At 40.9% G+C, this 17,517-nt stretch overlaps 1 protein-coding gene across 4 annotated transcripts in view; it reads left to right on the top strand.

Moving 5' to 3' along the window:
• Positions 1–11,190: 11,190 nt before the first annotated feature.
• RBBP8 (RB binding protein 8, endonuclease) overlaps positions 11,191–17,517 on the top strand; it is a 50,924-nt gene continuing 44,597 nt past the window's right edge. For 3 of the 4 annotated variants that reach the window (XM_069957705.1, XM_069957704.1, XM_069957701.1), the window contains exons 1-2: positions 11,191–11,333; positions 12,337–12,432. The gene's annotated coding sequence lies outside the window, so the exon portion shown is untranslated. The remainder of the gene's footprint in view (positions 11,334–12,336; positions 12,433–17,517) is intronic. The other variant, XM_069957703.1, reaches the window with a different exon arrangement.

The following is a 17,517-nucleotide window of genomic DNA, read 5'->3' as shown; positions in this document are numbered from 1 at the left end:
CGCTGTCCCAGTTATATATACCCCCCTGTGCACCCCCCCCCCCCCCCCCCAGTGAAAATGTTTAAGGGAAACTAACAACAGGATAGAAGAATCTAACCTGCTGTTATGTTCCAATAGGGCAGGAGACACTTAGAAAGAAGGTAGTTTTCTTTCCTTCATCCTCAGCACTGTTTTCCTGAAATCCACTGTCCTGCTTTGTGGCGATTCTGTCTATAAGATGGCTGAGCATGGAGGAGCATGTGACCTATGTCTGCCCCCAGTTTCCACCACTGAGCCTTTATATGGACGCATAGGTTAGGGGCATGTTCATATGCTTGGCCAGCTTATGGACAGAAGCAGCACAGAGCAGGACAGCACAGCCTGGAAGAGGGGAGACTGATTTAGTTCTACGGGGTACACAGGGAGCTGCCATCAGTAAGCGCAAGGAGTACAGCTACACTGAACAGTATTATTATAAAGTGGCCAACCTCTTTAATTAAGCAGTTTGGTGCACTGGCGGCAGTACTACAGCGCTTGGTGCACAAATCCACCTGTCACAGTTTATGAATATTCAGGTGGTCCTCTATACCAGCGCTTCTCAAACTTTTTCAACTGGAGCCTCACCCAACAAACCAAGGCAATGCCTGGGCCTCACCAGACTTACCAAGAGGGTGTCTGGGCCTCACCATCTGTGGTGAAAGTCCATTTAAAAGCTGAAATAATGCTAGGGCTATCTTACACCAGTCTCCCAAGCTCTATACACTAATAAAGCAAGTACAAAGTAAATTAATAATGTTGTTAAATGGAGATATTTGCAAACAGCAAAAGGACTGTGCAGATCATCTTTGCTTTGTGAAAACTGGCTCCCCAGCTGGGCCTCACCAACAACTAGGGGGTGCCTTACTGGTGAGGCCCACCTCACAGTTTGAGAAGCACTGCTCTATAGTGACGTCACTCTGGATGAAGAGACAGGGGCAAATAGGTGGCTCGGTGCAACAAGGGCTATAGTTACACTCCCAATGCACCTAATGGGGGACCCCTTTTTCAGAAATGCCAAGGAAGGAGGTAGATGAAAACAATTACATCACTTTCCCCCCTGGCTCCAGTGCTGACATCTGTATTCCGCTTTCTGAATCTACCCATTAACTGGAGCTAATCTTTGATATCTGACTGGGTCCATTTTGGAAGTATTGAAACATTCCCATGCTTCAGTGAAGGGTTGTGTTAGGCTTTCTCGTTCGTTCATTCATTCATTCATTTGATCCGTTTTTAGAAAGAAAGATAGTTTTTTTAGAAACAATTTAAACACTTAAATAAAATGTTTGTTGCAGCCCCTAGGTCAGTGTTTCTCAACTCCAGTCCTCATGGCCCACAAACAGGTCATGTTATGGGGATATCACGTACAAAGGACACCTGTGATAAATCTTTCTTTCTAAAAATTAATGAATGAACGAGAAAGACTAAGACAACCCTTTACTGTAACATGGGAATGTTTTATTTCAGTACTTCCATAATGGACCCAGTCAAATATCAAAGATTAGCTCCAGTCAATGGGTAGATTCAGAAAGCGGAATACAGATGTCAGCACTGGAGCCAGGAGGGTAAATGGAGGTAATTGTTTTCATCCACCTCCTCCCTTGGCATTTCTGAAAAAGGGTTCCCCATTAGGTGCACTGGAAGCGTTACTATAGCCCTTGTTGCACCGATCCACCTTCTTGTCCGTGTCTCTTCATCCATCGCTCTGCAGTGGTGAGCAGTCAGAGTGACGTCACTGTTGAGGACCACCTGAATATTCATCAACTTTGGCAGGTGGATTTGTGCACCAAGGGTTGTAGTACTGCCGCCAGTGCACGAAACTGCTTGATTAAAGAAGTTGGCCACTTTATAGTAATACTGTGCAGTGTAAGTGTACTCCTTTCACTTACTGACAGCTGAACTAGGTGTAATAATTTCTGAATTTCCAGACTATGTAAAATGCATCAATTTTTTTCAATCCTGTGGAAATACCATTGGAGAAAGAGTGTGTGTGGGTTACTATCCTGGAAACTTCCGTTTTGGAGCAGAGAAGCATAGGGTGAGGCAAGTGAAGATACCTTATTGTATTTTATGTCATGCTTTCCATGCAATATACTAAAGTGGGTTCATTTATTTCCATTTCTCATGTGTAAAGGATGAGGCAATGCACGGTCAGGGGATGTGTTGCTTCACAACCATCATTGCTAAACTTGATTTATTGTCAAACTAATCATGGTTTATCCTGTACAAACAAGGAAGCCAAATTATATATTCTAGTTGAAAGGTTGTTCGCTTTAGTTCCCAGTTGTTATACACAATTTGGAAGCTCTATTCTCCCTATATGAAGGTACAATACAAATAGTTTATAATATACTGTGCATCCTTCTGTGTTGGGTATATTAAAGGGATATTCTAGCAAAATGCTGAATTAATTGAACTATTAAAATATAATGTTATTAATCCTTCACTGTAAATTATATAAGCTGAAAACATGCCAAAGATAAAATTTGGAATTTTGATCACACACATCATTTTTTAGAAAGAAGTAATAATAAGTGATCAAAAGGTCCCATTTACAGCAAAGTGATAGCAATGAAAACTACAGATCACGGTGCAAAAGAAATAAGCCCTTATGCAGAACCATAGATGTAATAAACAGTTATAGAAGATTTGAAAAGTATATATTTTTTTTTAAGTAGTAGTCGTGCCTCATCACGGCCTCAGAACCCCAAAGTGGCAAAATAGCAGGAGTAGCAGGACGGTGGTGGCACCTCTTTAAGCTCCCTATGGAGCAATTTTTTTGTACTGATTTTAATGCTGAATGAGGTTTACAACTTTACTTGTATTGAGTCAGCAGAAAATTTGACAACTTTTATTCACTATGTATCTCAGCACTCAGTGACACTGCTCTGTAATTGAACATGGGAGTCTGCAAGCTCTATAGAACCACAAATTCTTTTACACATATTTGAAAAGGGAGGCAGCATTGATAGGTGCTGGGTTGTATACAAATGTGTCAAAGGGACTAAAGCTTGTATCTAGGGATAAGCTAGTATCTAGCATTTCTAGCTTTCCTGTAGGTTTTAGGTTTGTACCTTGTGTCTTTTTGATGGAATTTTGAAGCCTACCATAGTCCAAGTCAGGAACTGTATAACCATGTGTATAAAATGTGTCAATATTAGCATACAGGAGTATACACATTTCTCTAGTGACAGGCAGGTTTCAACAAATTGGTGTACTGTTAAGCATGCGGGATCTGGTCATCTGTGGGCCTTTAAAGAGGAATGTAGTTGGAATGCAATCACAATTATGTAGAAAAGTTTCATACAACATTTAACATGAGAAATGGAACTGTCATGAAGAGTAATGTAGGGACTATATTTACAGCCTCCAGTTTATGTTTAATTCTCTTGACTATGCTGCTTCCATGTCTTTCATATACAACGCTCAAACTTGTAGCATTACTCCAGGTCCTGACTCCTGAATGTGCCTTGACCTTTGGATCCTACATCTAGTTCCTGAATTGCTCTCCTAGTGATGACCTTTGGCTCTATTACAGACCACATTTCCTGGGTCCACATTATTGTGTTGTGACTACATTCTTATGTTGTGAGCACTTTCCTATATCCCAAACACAATACTGTGTGGAGAACAATTCTTGTGTGCTGGAGCCATATTATTTTGCTGCAAAGACAATGCAAGCTCTTGGCGGCATTTCTCTGGCCTAAGCTTCTGCTTCCAGCTCCTCTGATGTCCAAACTCCTGGTTTCTTCTTGTCGTTTTCAATGTCTGGCCGTTGTCTTTGGTGTTCCATAAACGTCTACTGCATCCACCATGCCACCAGTTCCTGAGGCATCTTCATCATGTCTTCCTGGTCCAGCCATCAGCCTCCCATCCAGTCATATTCGGTCTGCCCATTCTAAAGGTTGATTGATCCACTGATTGCCTTTCTCACCAGGGATCTATCTGGTCTGAGACAGGCATACAAGCTCTTGCCAACAAGAACAACATTAGTCGCTAACAACAAGTGTCTTGTGTCCTGCTCCACTAATGGATCTAATACGTTGAAGATCCTGCCTATATTAAATCTCTTTGTCAAGTTTTATCTGCTTACTTTCAGCCATTTCTTGTCCTGCCTTTTTATTCAATGATGAGACTTGTTCCTGATTTCGTTTTCAGGTGGGCTTGTCCTACTTCTCTGAGGGGTATGACTCCTGTCTGGAAAATCCTGCTTCTGGTTAAGTCCATGTCAAGTTTCTTCTGTTTCCCCACAACCATGCATCGTCCTGTCTGTTCCTAGAAAATATGATTCGTTTGAGGATAATTTGAAGAGAAGACCCAGTACTTCTTAAAGGGAAACAACAAATTTAACCTGCTGATATGTCCCTATTGCGTACAGTGTGCTGAGGATGAAGGTAAATATCTTTTAATACTGTGTCTAATAAGGCTGTTTGGAGCACTGGGGGCAGGGCTACGACCCCCAGAGCATCGATCTATCCCCGGCCTGCATACCCCTTCTAATGATTATATCAGTGTAGCGGGCCAGTGGTGGCGGACAGATTGGCACTCCCCAGTGCTCCTAACGGCCTTACTAGATGCAGTATTAAACTACAAACTGCACAGAAATGGCCCTGAGGGTGAAGGTTAGGGAGCTATTTAAAGGGTAGATTTATTAATGGGTACTTTCACAACCATTGCTGTCACAGCTGCACTCACTTCTTTCCTCAGCCATGTCTTCCTTCCTCATCCTCTGGACCAGACCACAAAATGAATTTACACTCCTAACCAGGCCAAAAATAATCCAGACCTCAGAATTAGTTCACAGTCAAACGAGACAAAAAACACAAAATTTTGTTATTAATGTAGACCCACTTCAGTTCTGGATAAAACTTTAAACAAACTGTAGCAAAATCATAATGTAGGAAAAAAAGAGAGGACTCTTTTTTTCTTCTTGGGTACTGGGGCTGGACCCGGTGGGGTGCTACATTAGTGTATGCAGAGAGCAGCAGCATAGGACCAGATTGTCAAAGTTATATACCAGGATTTGCTCATCGTTCTCCCTGACAGCCCTCTGCAGCTTATTGAGTGCTGATCAGTTGTGAAGCGCCCCCTTTAGAGTTGGCGGGTGGTACACATTGTGCAGTTGTACAGGATGTAAAGCCCTAAAGGTGGGTGTATACCTTCAATAACTGTAACTATAAGAATAAAATTATCTCTCCTGTCCTCCCCATGCACATAAACGTTCGGCACAGCCAGACATTCTTGTGTTCTCTACAGGAAGAGGTAAGCTGCAGCCAGACTGCAGACAGTAACTTATCTTTATGAGAACAAAAGAGTTGGACAGCGATTTTACATTACGCCAGACCCTTATCTCCACCGACAGATAATGGAATCTTGGGAGAGACCCATACACCTTATACTGATGGCTGATGTCATTGGTGTATAGGAACCTTAAAGACAGCTCTGGACTCAGCATCCAGTAGCTGGTCTGACAAGAGATCAAGGAACATAGGGGTGATTTATCAAGCAGTCTTAGGGCCCTATTACACCAACAGATCATCTGACAGATCTTTTAAGCCAAAGCCAGGAATGAATTTGAAAAGAAGAGAAATCTCAGTCTTTCCTTTATTACCTGTTCTCTGCTTATAGTCCATTTCTGGCTTTGGCTCCAAAAAATCTGTCAAATAATCTGTTGGTGTAATAGGGCCCTTACAGTAGGAATGTTCACAACTCAGTTTTATTTTACCAGAACTTATGAATATTTAAAAGCCGAGCTGTGATTGGTTTCTGGGGGCAAAAAAGAGCATAGCTACCGTATAGCGCCTATTACACGGGGCGATGTTGAATAGCAAACGAGCGCTGTCAGTGCTTGTTTGCTCCTCGTTCCCTGCTGTGGAGAGGTGTGGGGGGCTCCCCGGGTGATCGCCAGATGATCCAGGCAGCCCATAGAAGATGGCGGCGGCAGCAGGTCCACAGAGCAACGGCAGCAGATCGTTACTATCTTGGTCATTTGTCTTTCAACATGTTGAAACGACAGCAACGATCAGCCCATATCGTTCATGTCGGCTGATTGTTGTCTTCTATTACATGAGACGATTATCGTCGTAATCATTTCGTGTAATAGGACCTTAAGACTGCTTGATAAATCTCCCTCATAGACTTCATAGTTACATTATATCTTGTGTTTTCTGTTTTTATGTTACAATTCACAATTGAAATGTATGTTTTGTGAAGCCTTGATAATGAGACAAAGTATCCAGAGTCAATGCCAGCCAGCCAAGATCTGAGGTGCATGGTGGTAAACCAGTGGGTGAACAAGACTTGTGGTTGCTGCCATTATTTATAGTGGTTTCCCTGCCACAGGTAAGGAAGACAGTCAATTCTACTTTCTAGAACTTCTCTAAATAGCTGAATTTAACTATGGTCCACACTACGGACTAAGGGCTCCACAGTTCGTCCCTGTTGGCATCTCCATTGGTCTCATAGGCTTTATTTTATGGTTTGGCAGATTCCGCCATCTGCCTGAAGAATGAACCCGCTCATTTTTTGGACAGATGGCGGAATCCGCCCGACTGAAGAATGGAGTCTATGGCACAGGCAGAAATGCGCACGACTGTGAGTGGGGGCGAGCTGTGGAATCCACGGCAGGTGATCCGCCAGGGTTCCGTACTGTGGACATACCCTCATAGTAAATGTGGTGTGACTGATGGCTGAAAAGAAAATGGCTGTAAGGACATCACTAGCAATGTTTGTGCAGCCCTGGCCGCACAATTATGGACTCATGCAATAGGTGCTGCAAGCAAGCATCGATCTAGCAGAATACGGCTTTTAGAAAAGCCATCACTTACATAAGGCTGGATAAGACTGTTATGTTAAGTTAACACACAGTAAAATAAACTCTAATTCCGACTATAATATTAAGTAAAAATCAAACAGTGTGTGAACAGATTAAAAAAAAGGGCCGGATTTTACAAAAGCAAGTAGAAAATACTGAGCATGTTCATTATTTGCACAGATATAATCAATTACAGACGTTTTTCTATACGCTGTGTGCACTGCCAGACAATTACCTATTAACTTCAATAGAGCACATTATTATATTAAAATTATGGCTGTATTTTACCATTATTTAACGGTGCCTGAACATAGCGTTTAACTCTAAAATGTGTATAGTAGTGGGTGTAGATTTGTAGCACTATTTATTCAAACGTATAATATGAAATCTATCATGTCTCCTGTCATGCTGTTCTTTAATACCTATTATTAAAAATAAAATGCTTAAAAAATACATTCTCTCCCGCCAATGCCTTTTTTTCTGCTTTTGACAGAATTATTTTCCCACAATATTTACGCCCAAGATATGGTTTAAGAAGCCTCTTTGTATAAAGAGAATGGGATTTACTTTGGATGACTGTGCTACTTCAGATACTGCGCCCTGTGGCACAATGCTAATTATCTTGACTTGAAAAATTGCTTGAAAAAAAATCTACAAATCCATTTTTTTCTTTCATCATTGAGCTCTTTAAGCAGGAAGAGAACTGCTGAAACAACAATAATAAAATCATGTATGAATCTGTAGTATTTTACCCAAGCTGAAACAGACAGGGTGTGTTTGCTTAACAGCTTACTCATTCATTACCAAATTAGACAATTATGCTGCAACCTGTAAAGTATTGCGCAGCAAAATCAGAAAACATTCAGAACCTTTTCTAAAGATTTTCTAGTAAAAAGCACCATGGATGCAGTATAAAAATAGGGTTATCCCACAGATACAACTAGAAGCCTAAGCCGACGCTCCCCTAGCTACCGCTGTGGCTGACACAGCATTCCGGGAAGTCAGAGCACACCTCTGCTCATGGTCCTGGCCCCCAGTGTCCCATCTTACCTGCCCCACTTCTGTCACCTGCTCTCTCCGCTGGCGTGAGCCGGTTTAGTAAAATTATACCTGTCGCCTCCCTAATAAATTCCAGCCCCTTTCTGCAAACCTTGGCTGCTATAGAGAAAGCATTCCCTTGCTGACTGTCCGTTTAGGTGTACCAGATCCCTTGCTCACGTTCTTGGAATCTGTATGCCTGCCCAGTAGTGGATTATAATAGGTCCGTTTTGGGCGGTAGCACAGGGCCCCGAGCTCCTGGGGGGCCCACGGCCCCCCAAACAGACTTATACTTTCAGTGGTGTATTATCTCTAGGCTACAGTTTTGCCATGATTTGAATAAAAGTTGATGCTTTTTACCGCAATTCTGCACAAATCAGGGCAAAACTGCAGCCAGAAGACAATGCAGTAACATTAGAGAACATACTGAAGGCCCTTATTCATGTGACAATGATGTCACCACAGGTCCTTTACAGGCTGCATTATGGAAGAAAAAGACTAAAGCTAGTGCCGCCATAGTTACAGTGGTTTGGGGGGCCCAAGCTTGGTGAACAGCCCGTGGCCCATGGTAAAGTTAATCCGCCCCTGCCTGCCAGCCCTGACCTTCTTGTCTGTCCCCGACTCTGTGCCTGCCTCATCCTCCTGTACTGCTCTACACCTGAGCCACCTTCACATATAAGTCATAACAGGGATGGCAACCTGTGTGGTGAGCCCCCGCAGTGACGCCACTCCAGTGGTGGCTGGCTGAGATACAGCCGGGCCCAGTGTTGTTATGTTGTGACGCCAGTGACGGTTGGGCACACAGGTATGGTGGCACACCTGCTTTTAGTTTAGAGGGGCCGATTGTACCTTGTTCCCCTGTGGACAGTGTCCTGCTGGGTTGCTACAGGGTCCCTTGGGATGTTATCATGGTGGGTCAGAGTGGTGTAGTGACATTCCCAGACTATTGGTACTGCCACCCACAGAAAGGGGAAATGTCCCAAGGAGTGTGTGTATACTGTGTTGGTGCAGGGCGAAGAATCAGAGTCTCTTTACCATAAATAATCTCTTGTTTACTCTGAAAGACCTTGTATACAGCTGTGCATTGACAGTATACGATACACTTGATAATACACTTGACAATACGCTTGATAATACAGGATCCAGATCTGTGATAGGACTATAGTGAGGAGTACAGTCATGCTGATTGGGTTGCGTGTTGAGCGGTATACAGAAGAATCACTGTCACTCTCCTAGTCCACGGCAAGGGTTGAGATAATCTCTTACGTGTCCTCTCCTGTGAGGGGTTTAACACTGCATAGTGCTTAGTAAGGTTGCTGAAGAGAAACTGGTAGGTGTGTCCTAGCTCTACAGAGTCTAGTGACCAAAGACCTCATACGAAGGCTGGGGGACCTGGGCCAGGGCCCAAAGGGACCACAGTAGGGAGCGTTCTAGCTTGCATTCTTCCCCTACAACGTCTAAGACAAAAAAAACTCTACACTTCCTCTACCCATCTGACTTCCTATCTCCAGCATATCTAAAATGTTCTGTGAGTGGGTGAAGAGTTCATAAGAAGAAGTAAAGTAAGAGATGATAGGACAGAAGAAGAAGGTATGCCCATAGGTTTACAGATCCATGTGACACATAAACAAACAATAACCCTTTCCATACTTCAGCCGTGCAACAACTGAGTATACATAACTATAATAGCATCATCTAGTGGCAAAAGTTTATTACTAATACATCACCTGTAGTCAGTAGTGGATTATAATAGGGGCGTTTTGGGCGGCAGCCCGGGGCCCTTAGCTCCTGGGGGGCCCATGACCACCCAAAAAGACTTATACTTTCAATGGTGTACTGTCTCCTGGCTACAATTCTGCCATGATTTGCAAAAAATCACTGGTTTTTTTAATGGCAATTTTGCACAAATCAGGACATCATGACATTCTCTATCCTGTACTATGAACGCCAGGCTAGTGCTTCCATAGTTACAATGGGGTGGGGGGGCCCAGGCTTGGTGAACACCCTGGGGCCTATGGTAAAGTTAATCCGCCCCTGCCTGTAGTGACAACCTCTAGTGACAAGCTGTTATCACCAGGGGAAACAGCGTCTTGATATACAGTTCCCTTGCAGTGGCTGCAGAAATAGTGTATTGAATGTGGCTATTCGAATGACCCTCTGTTTTGGTTCATAGAAGGAGGCCCCAAGTAATGGATTCCTACTTTGATGTCTGTAAGTCCTAATAGAGCATATGAACTGGGGGGTGTTGTCCATGCATAACATGGACCAGGTGGTCATGAAGACTGTCACTGACAGGTATCCTATTTGCCATAGTGTGTGTATGGGTGGGGGGTATACATATAGAGGGGAATTTATCAAGCCATTCCCCATTTCTAAGAGGCTATTACAAAATCTGATAGCTCTGTGGCTGCTCAGAATCAGGTATAGATTTTTGCCATGATTTACACCTGCGCTTAGTTTGTGCAAATATCTGCCCCCTTTTCACAAATTACAACTGGCACATTGTTGATGAATTCCCCCCACCGCCTCTGCCACTGAGTGGCTAAGTGGGTATGCCACATCATATCTCAGACCAGGAAGCGACTGGAGACCGGTGGAATGTAGGTGCAGCAACGCTGCAGCCAGGGAGCCAGGTGGATGTTATTGTTTTCACCCACCAGCTTTCCAGGCATTGGTGTACCCCTTTAAGGAGACCACCAAAATAATGTGTAGAGACTGAAATGCTATTCCTGTTCCACTGAGAATTCTTTGAAGAAAGGATATGCAAGGCTAGGGATATATGCCAAGCAGAAAATCTCTCCAAAAGAAAAAATTGTTATCTTTGCTTTTGAAGAGATTTGTGGCTTGGAATATATCCCTAGTCAATGTGCTAACACTCCAAGATGGTGTGAAACACTGACTTGGTGATGTGAGAGCTATTTTATAAGATTTTTTTTTTTTTCCTAATGTTAGTCCTATTTAAACCTTGTCCCACCATATATACAAGAGATTGGACTTTAAGTGAATCTGCAGGATGTTTCTGGACTTGACGCGGATGCTTGCCACTCCCACAGTAGTCTGCTAAATTATTTAGCTGGAGGCTAAACATTCTCTCTCCATTTGTTGGGAGTCGACGAGGGAATGAATCATTCACAGAGGTGGATGGAGCTTAGTGGTGCTGAGCCACAGCATGTTGCCCTAGCCTTTGATGCAGACTGGTTGGACCTGTTTCTGGATGACTGAAGAACCGGTTTGACTAGCTTCTCCTGCCAGCAAATTCTGGTATCATTCCATGTTACACAGAATGTAAAAACCAACCCAGCGAGTTGAATGAAAAGCATATTAGGATATCCTTTGCACATTGTATATATCCGAGGTATATCTCTGCACACATTCGCACCAGCAGCAGTTGCCCCAGGATGGTCCAGGCTCCATCCCACATAGACCACTGATGCTGATCATTCATTGGAAATACTAATAGAAACAGGTATGTGTAATAATTATGGTTTTATGTTTCGTCTTTAATTTTTTTTGTACTATTGGGTGAATGTAAACTTACTGATGTAGACTTATATGTCATCCTGTCCACTGATAGGTACTGAAGCTTTATGCTATTAAGGCCATATATATGCTTAGTAACATTTATATGGAGTGTCAGAACAAAATGTCAATTCTACTAATTATAGATCACACTTTAAACTTGCTATAGAGACCTGAAGAACAGTGCAACCAGCTATAGCAAGCACAGTAAGAGAGGTCCACAGCTGGGTAACTTATTAACCCCAGAACTTCTGTACTATGCCTGAGATGAACTCCATAGAAAGGAATGAAGGCAGGTTTTATCATGCTGGGGTGTCCTGGAACATTCTTTAGTGCAAGAAAAATGGAATTTAGACATCATATTTTCTGTGTATAAATACATAGATTTTTAAAATATCGGATTTTCATAAACTTCCAATGCAGCAGTAAAATCAGGAAAACCTAGATCTCTTATGGAAGAATCATGTAGAATACATATACACCTAGTGAGCAATATTGAAGGAAGCATGTAGTATACAGTATACATAGTGACATAACCTACATATATACATATTTGAAGAAGCATTTATTATATATATATCTACATAATGACATAATCAACATCTATATATAGATAGTGAGCAATATTGCTAAGAGAAAGCTTGTAAACATTGCAATGATTTTTTATTATAATACAAAGTAAAACATTATATATATATATATATATATATATATATATATATATATATATTAGCCTTAGCTTTATGTTTTTATGAGTCTGCCTGATACATGTGATCTTAATGTTGCTTTACAATCTTACCATTGTGAACACAATGGAATCATAATGGTCAATTATTGACATACAAGTAATGCATGTATATTAACGTAAGAAATAGCAGGACTTGTAATAGTACAGGATGTTATGATGCTATCACACCAAATTTCTTATGGTAACATTTTTATATGTGCAGAACAGGGAAGAGAATGCATCCGACACACAGATATACAACAGAAATGCTTTCTACTGCAGGTTTATTGGACTGACCAAACTATTCTCACCCACCCAGGTAAACGTATCCATTCTTGAGCCCTTTACAAAGAAGAATTACAGAAATGGTTGGAAAGTGAATCCATTTTACTCATGCCTTTGCAACAGCTATAGTGTGTATATAGTCCTGAGAGTAAAGAGGCCATAGGTAACTTGTAAAGTGATGTGACACTGTCAGAAATAGCTGAACATATACACGTTGCATCATTAGATTGACATCTAAGGTAAAATAGTTACATAACTGACAAAAAGAGCTAATAAAATTAGCAATGGTGCAACTTTCCTTTACATCCCCTCAGGACAAAGGAAAGTATCAGCTGTCGGTAAATGGTTAAAACAAGTAATATATCATATGCTAAATGATTGACGTTTAATGCATGGCAAAACCATTTTTCTGGCATCATTCCTATATCCAGCAGGAACAAGGAGGCAAAGACTTTGTAACATTTAGAAGTATACCATTCACTACAACACATGCTTACTTTATTTACTGCTCTTATTATGTAAATTAAACAGTGATCAGGGCATCTAAACAGTTGTAACAGCTGTCATGGGTGGCACAGTGGCCGGATCAGCACCCCGAGATGTAATTGTGGGGTGCCAATCAGTGGTCACCAGCAGAGTGGCAATATAAATCAGTGCAATGCATATGTAGGGAATCCAGTGATTGTTTATAATAGACCCCTGGATAACGGGGAGAGGGCAAAAAAGACTCAAAATAAAATGTATACAATTTTTTAAAATCTCTCCCCTATACACCAACTTTGTAAATGCAAAAAAATTCAAGATTGCCGTATTTTTGTTACATCACAATAAAACGTGATTACAAAGCCCTATCTATGAAAATTTAGTACCCATAAAAACTATAGTTCACAACACAAAAAATGAGTCTACGCTCCATAGATTTCAGAAAAAATAAATAAATAAATAACCAAATTTGGTAGTGTTAGAATGACACTGACCCACATAATAAATGTGAAAAATAATAATAAATAAATAAAAGCATGTCAGTTTTTACCATATGGGGAACAAATAAACAATGAGGACCAAAACGTAAGCCAATAATAAAAATTTGAGAATGGGGAAGGGATTAAAAGTTTTATATTTGTACAAAATTATAAATTCATGATAAATTAACCTGAATCCATTTGGAATATTCTCCACCAGGCTCATTATGATATAAAGTTATTGAGCTTTGTGACAACACATTAAATTGACATGTAACACAAAAGTTTGCCACTTCTGAACCCTCAAAGCCCTGTAAATACTGTGTTTGTCGGAAACATTCACACAGTTCTGGTTCACAGAATATAGTATCTACTCATACAATCACAACCGAGGTTGCCAACTCTCCGTAAAATTGACCATAAAAATGGACCATAAAAATAGAGGACTTTAATAGAGGTCCGTAAGAAGAAAATGCTGTGTCCAGGAATTCTTTTGAAGCTTAGGGAACTTATCATTTTACAGGTCATAATAGGTGTTCCCTATATGACTATATCAGTATTCTAAGCCATATACATGTATGTATCTTTATAATTCATATGGTTTTTATTTATTTATTAATTTTTAAGTATTAGAATTTCAAATATAGGTTATTTATCCCCCTTACATAGACCTTACATAAATTGCTGCTTTAGGGTACACTACCGTTCAAAAGTTTGAGGTCACATTGAAATGTTCCTATTTTCGAAGGAAAAGCACTGTACTTTTCAATGAAGATAACTTTAAACTAGTCCTAACTTTAAACAAATACACTCTATACATTGCTAATGTGGTAAATGACTATTCTAGCTGCAAATGTCTGGTTTTTGGTGCAATATCTACATAGGTGTATAGAGGCCCATTTCCAGCAACTATCACTCCAGTGTTCTAATGGTACAATGTGTTTGCTCATTGGCTCAGAAGGCTAATTGATGATTAGAAAACCCTCGTGCAATCATGTTTACACATCTGAAAACAGTCTAGCTTGTTACAGAAGCTACAAAACTGACCTTCCTTTGAGCAGATTGAGTTTCTGGAGCATCATGTTTGTGGGGTCAATTAAACGCTCAAAATGGCCAGAAAAAGAGAACTTTCATCTGAAACTCAACAGTCTATTCTTGTTCTTAGAAATTAAGGCTATTCTATTTGAGAAATTGCAAAGAAATTGAAGATTTCCTACAACTGTGTGTACTACTCCCTTCAGAGGACAGCACAAACAGGTTCTAACCAGAGTAGAAAAAGAAGTAGGAGGCTGCGTTGCACAACTAAGCAAGAAGATAAGCACATTAGAGTCTCTACTTTGAGAAACAGACGCCTCACAGGTCCCCAACTGGCATCTTCATTAAATAGTACCCGCAAAACACCAGTGTCAACATCTACAGTGAAGAGGCGGCTGCGGGATTTTGGGCTTCAGGGCAGAGTGGCAAAGAAAAAGCCATATCTGAGACTGGCCAATAAAAGAAAAAGATTAAGATGGGCAAAAGAACACAGACATTGGACAGAGGAAGACTGGAAAAAAGTGTTGTGGACGGATGAATCCAAGTTTGAGGTGTTTGGATCACAAAGAAGAACGTTTGTAAGATGCAGAACAAAGAAAAGATGCTGGAAGAATGCCTGACGCCATCTGTTAAGCATGGTGGAGGTAATGTGATGGTCTGGGGTTGCTTTGGTGCTGGTAAGGTGGGAGATTTGTACAGGGTAAAAGGGATTCTGAATAAGGAAGGCTATCACTCAATTTTGCACCGCCATGCCATACCCAGTGGACAGCGCTTGATTGGAGCCAATTTCATCCTACAACAGGACAATGACCCTAAACACACCTCCAAATTGTGCAAGAACTATTTACAGCAGAAGCAGGCAGCTGGTATTCTATCGGTAATGGAGTGGCCAGCGCAGTCAGCAGATCTGAACCCCATTGAGCTGTTGTGGGAGCAGCTTGACCGTATGGTACGCCAGAAGTGCCCATCCAACCAATCCAACTTGTGGGAGCTGCTTCTAGAAGCGTGGGGTGCAATTTCTCCAGCTTACCTCAACAGATTAACCCCTTAACGACAAAGGGCGTATATTTAAGCCCTATTGCCGGTAAGGGCGTTCAGAGCGGGGCCGCAGGGGGGGCTTCTAGTATAAGTGTAAAAGTTTTTAAAAAAAAGTGTTGTTGTCAATAAAAAGCCCCCTCCCCTAATAAAAGTCTGAATCACCCCCCTTTTCCCAGGTTATAAATAAAAGTAAATAAATAAATAAACAAACATGTTTGCTATCGCCGTGTGCGCCCGAACTATTAATTAATCACATTCCTGATCTCGCACGGTAAACGGCGTCAGCGCAAAAAAATCCCAAAGTGCAAAATTGCGCATTTTTGGTCGCATCAAATCCAGAAAAATTGTAATAAAAAGTGATCAAAAAGTCGTATATGCGCAATCAAGGTATCGATAGAAAGTAAACATCATGGCGCAAAAAATGACACCTCACACAGCCCCATAGACCAAAGGATAAAAGCGCTATAAGCCTGGGAATGGAGCGGTTTTAAGTGACATATATTTGTTGACAATGGTTTGAATTTTTTACAGGCCATCAGATACAATATAAGTTATACATGTTACATATCGTTGTAATTTTAACGACTTGAGGGACATATATAACATGTCAGTTTTACCCCAGGGCGAATGGCGTAAAAACACATTTCCCCCAAATAAACAAAATGCTTTTTTTTTTTTCAATTTCACCACACATTTATTTTTTTCTGGTTTCACAGTGTACTTTATGCAAAAATTTAGCCTGTCATTGCAAAGTACAATTAGTGACGCAAAAAATAAGGGCTCATGTGGGTTTCTAGGTGGAAAAATGCAAGTGCTATGGCCTTTTAAGCACAAGGAGGAAAAAATGAAAACGCAAAAAGCGAAATTGGCTCTGTCTTTAAGGGGTTAATAGCTAGAATGCCAATGGTGTGCAATGCTGTTATTGCTGCAAAAGGTGGATTCTTTGACAAAGCAAAGTTTGATGTAAAAACAATGTTATTTCAAATACAAATCATTATTTCTAACCTTGTCAATGTCTTGACTCTATTTTCTATTCATTTCACAACGTATGATGGTGAATAAGTGTGACTTTTCATGGAAAACACAAAATTGTTTGGGTGACCACAAACTTTTGAACGGTAGTGTATATGCACATATGCGGATTCCACAGCTCGCACCTGCTCGCAGACTCTGGCGGCTGCACGCATTTCCGCCCGTGTCATAGATTCCATTCTATGCACAGGCGAATTCTGCTGTCCGTCCGAAGAATGAACAGGTTCATTCTTTGGACGGACGGCAGAATCCGCTTGTGCATAGTATGGAGTCTATGACACGGGTGGAAATTCAACAACAGTTTTTTCATCGTGATTCTGTAAAACTTGTCAAAAACTTTAATTGCTTATTAAAGGTTTGTATCATTCTTTATTCTTGGCCCATGTCAGACTATGAGAAATAATGCTTTTGTATTTGACTTTTTTAGAAGATTTTTGTTAATGTCAGTTGCATTAACTCTCCGCAGCTAAAGGGTCCAATGTATAATGCATTTACAGCCATTTACAATGTCTGTTCTAGTAACTGCATAATTTCTTTTGACCAGCTGTGACCATATATAGGAGAGGTGCAAATTGCATAGGTTAAATATTAACTTATATTACCTGAACACATGTCATACACATGCAGCTCAGGATCTTCAAGAGATTTATAAAGCATCTAAACTTATGTACTGATACATAAATTCAATATGTACATTTAAATGGGCAATGTAATTTCATTTGTACATGATAGCCTAGGTGATATGTAATATTTGTAAATTACTTCAATCATTAAAAATGATTCCTTATCCCAGAAGAACAGTTCTAAAATTTTGGCCACAAGCTATCTCTCTTCTCTGCAATCTGCTGTCTACTGCGTGTTGTAAGGAAAAATTTGTCTCCAGTAAGAGCTAGATCAGGACAAATTATAGACCATTAAAGGGGAAGTCCGGCACCAGGCCAAAAAATTATTCCAGGCCTAGGAAACATAAAAAAAGAAGTTATTTTGACCTGTCCTGTTGCCCATGCAGCACTGCATCCCACTCCTGGACCCCATGCCACTGTCTTCTTAGC

Source organism: Dendropsophus ebraccatus, chromosome 2, assembly GCF_027789765.1.
Source record: "Dendropsophus ebraccatus isolate aDenEbr1 chromosome 2, aDenEbr1.pat, whole genome shotgun sequence".
In the NCBI taxonomy this organism is placed as follows: domain Eukaryota; kingdom Metazoa; phylum Chordata; class Amphibia; order Anura; family Hylidae; genus Dendropsophus; species Dendropsophus ebraccatus.
Note: the sequence above shows the minus strand (reverse complement) of the source record. Positions and strands in the feature narration are given on the sequence as shown.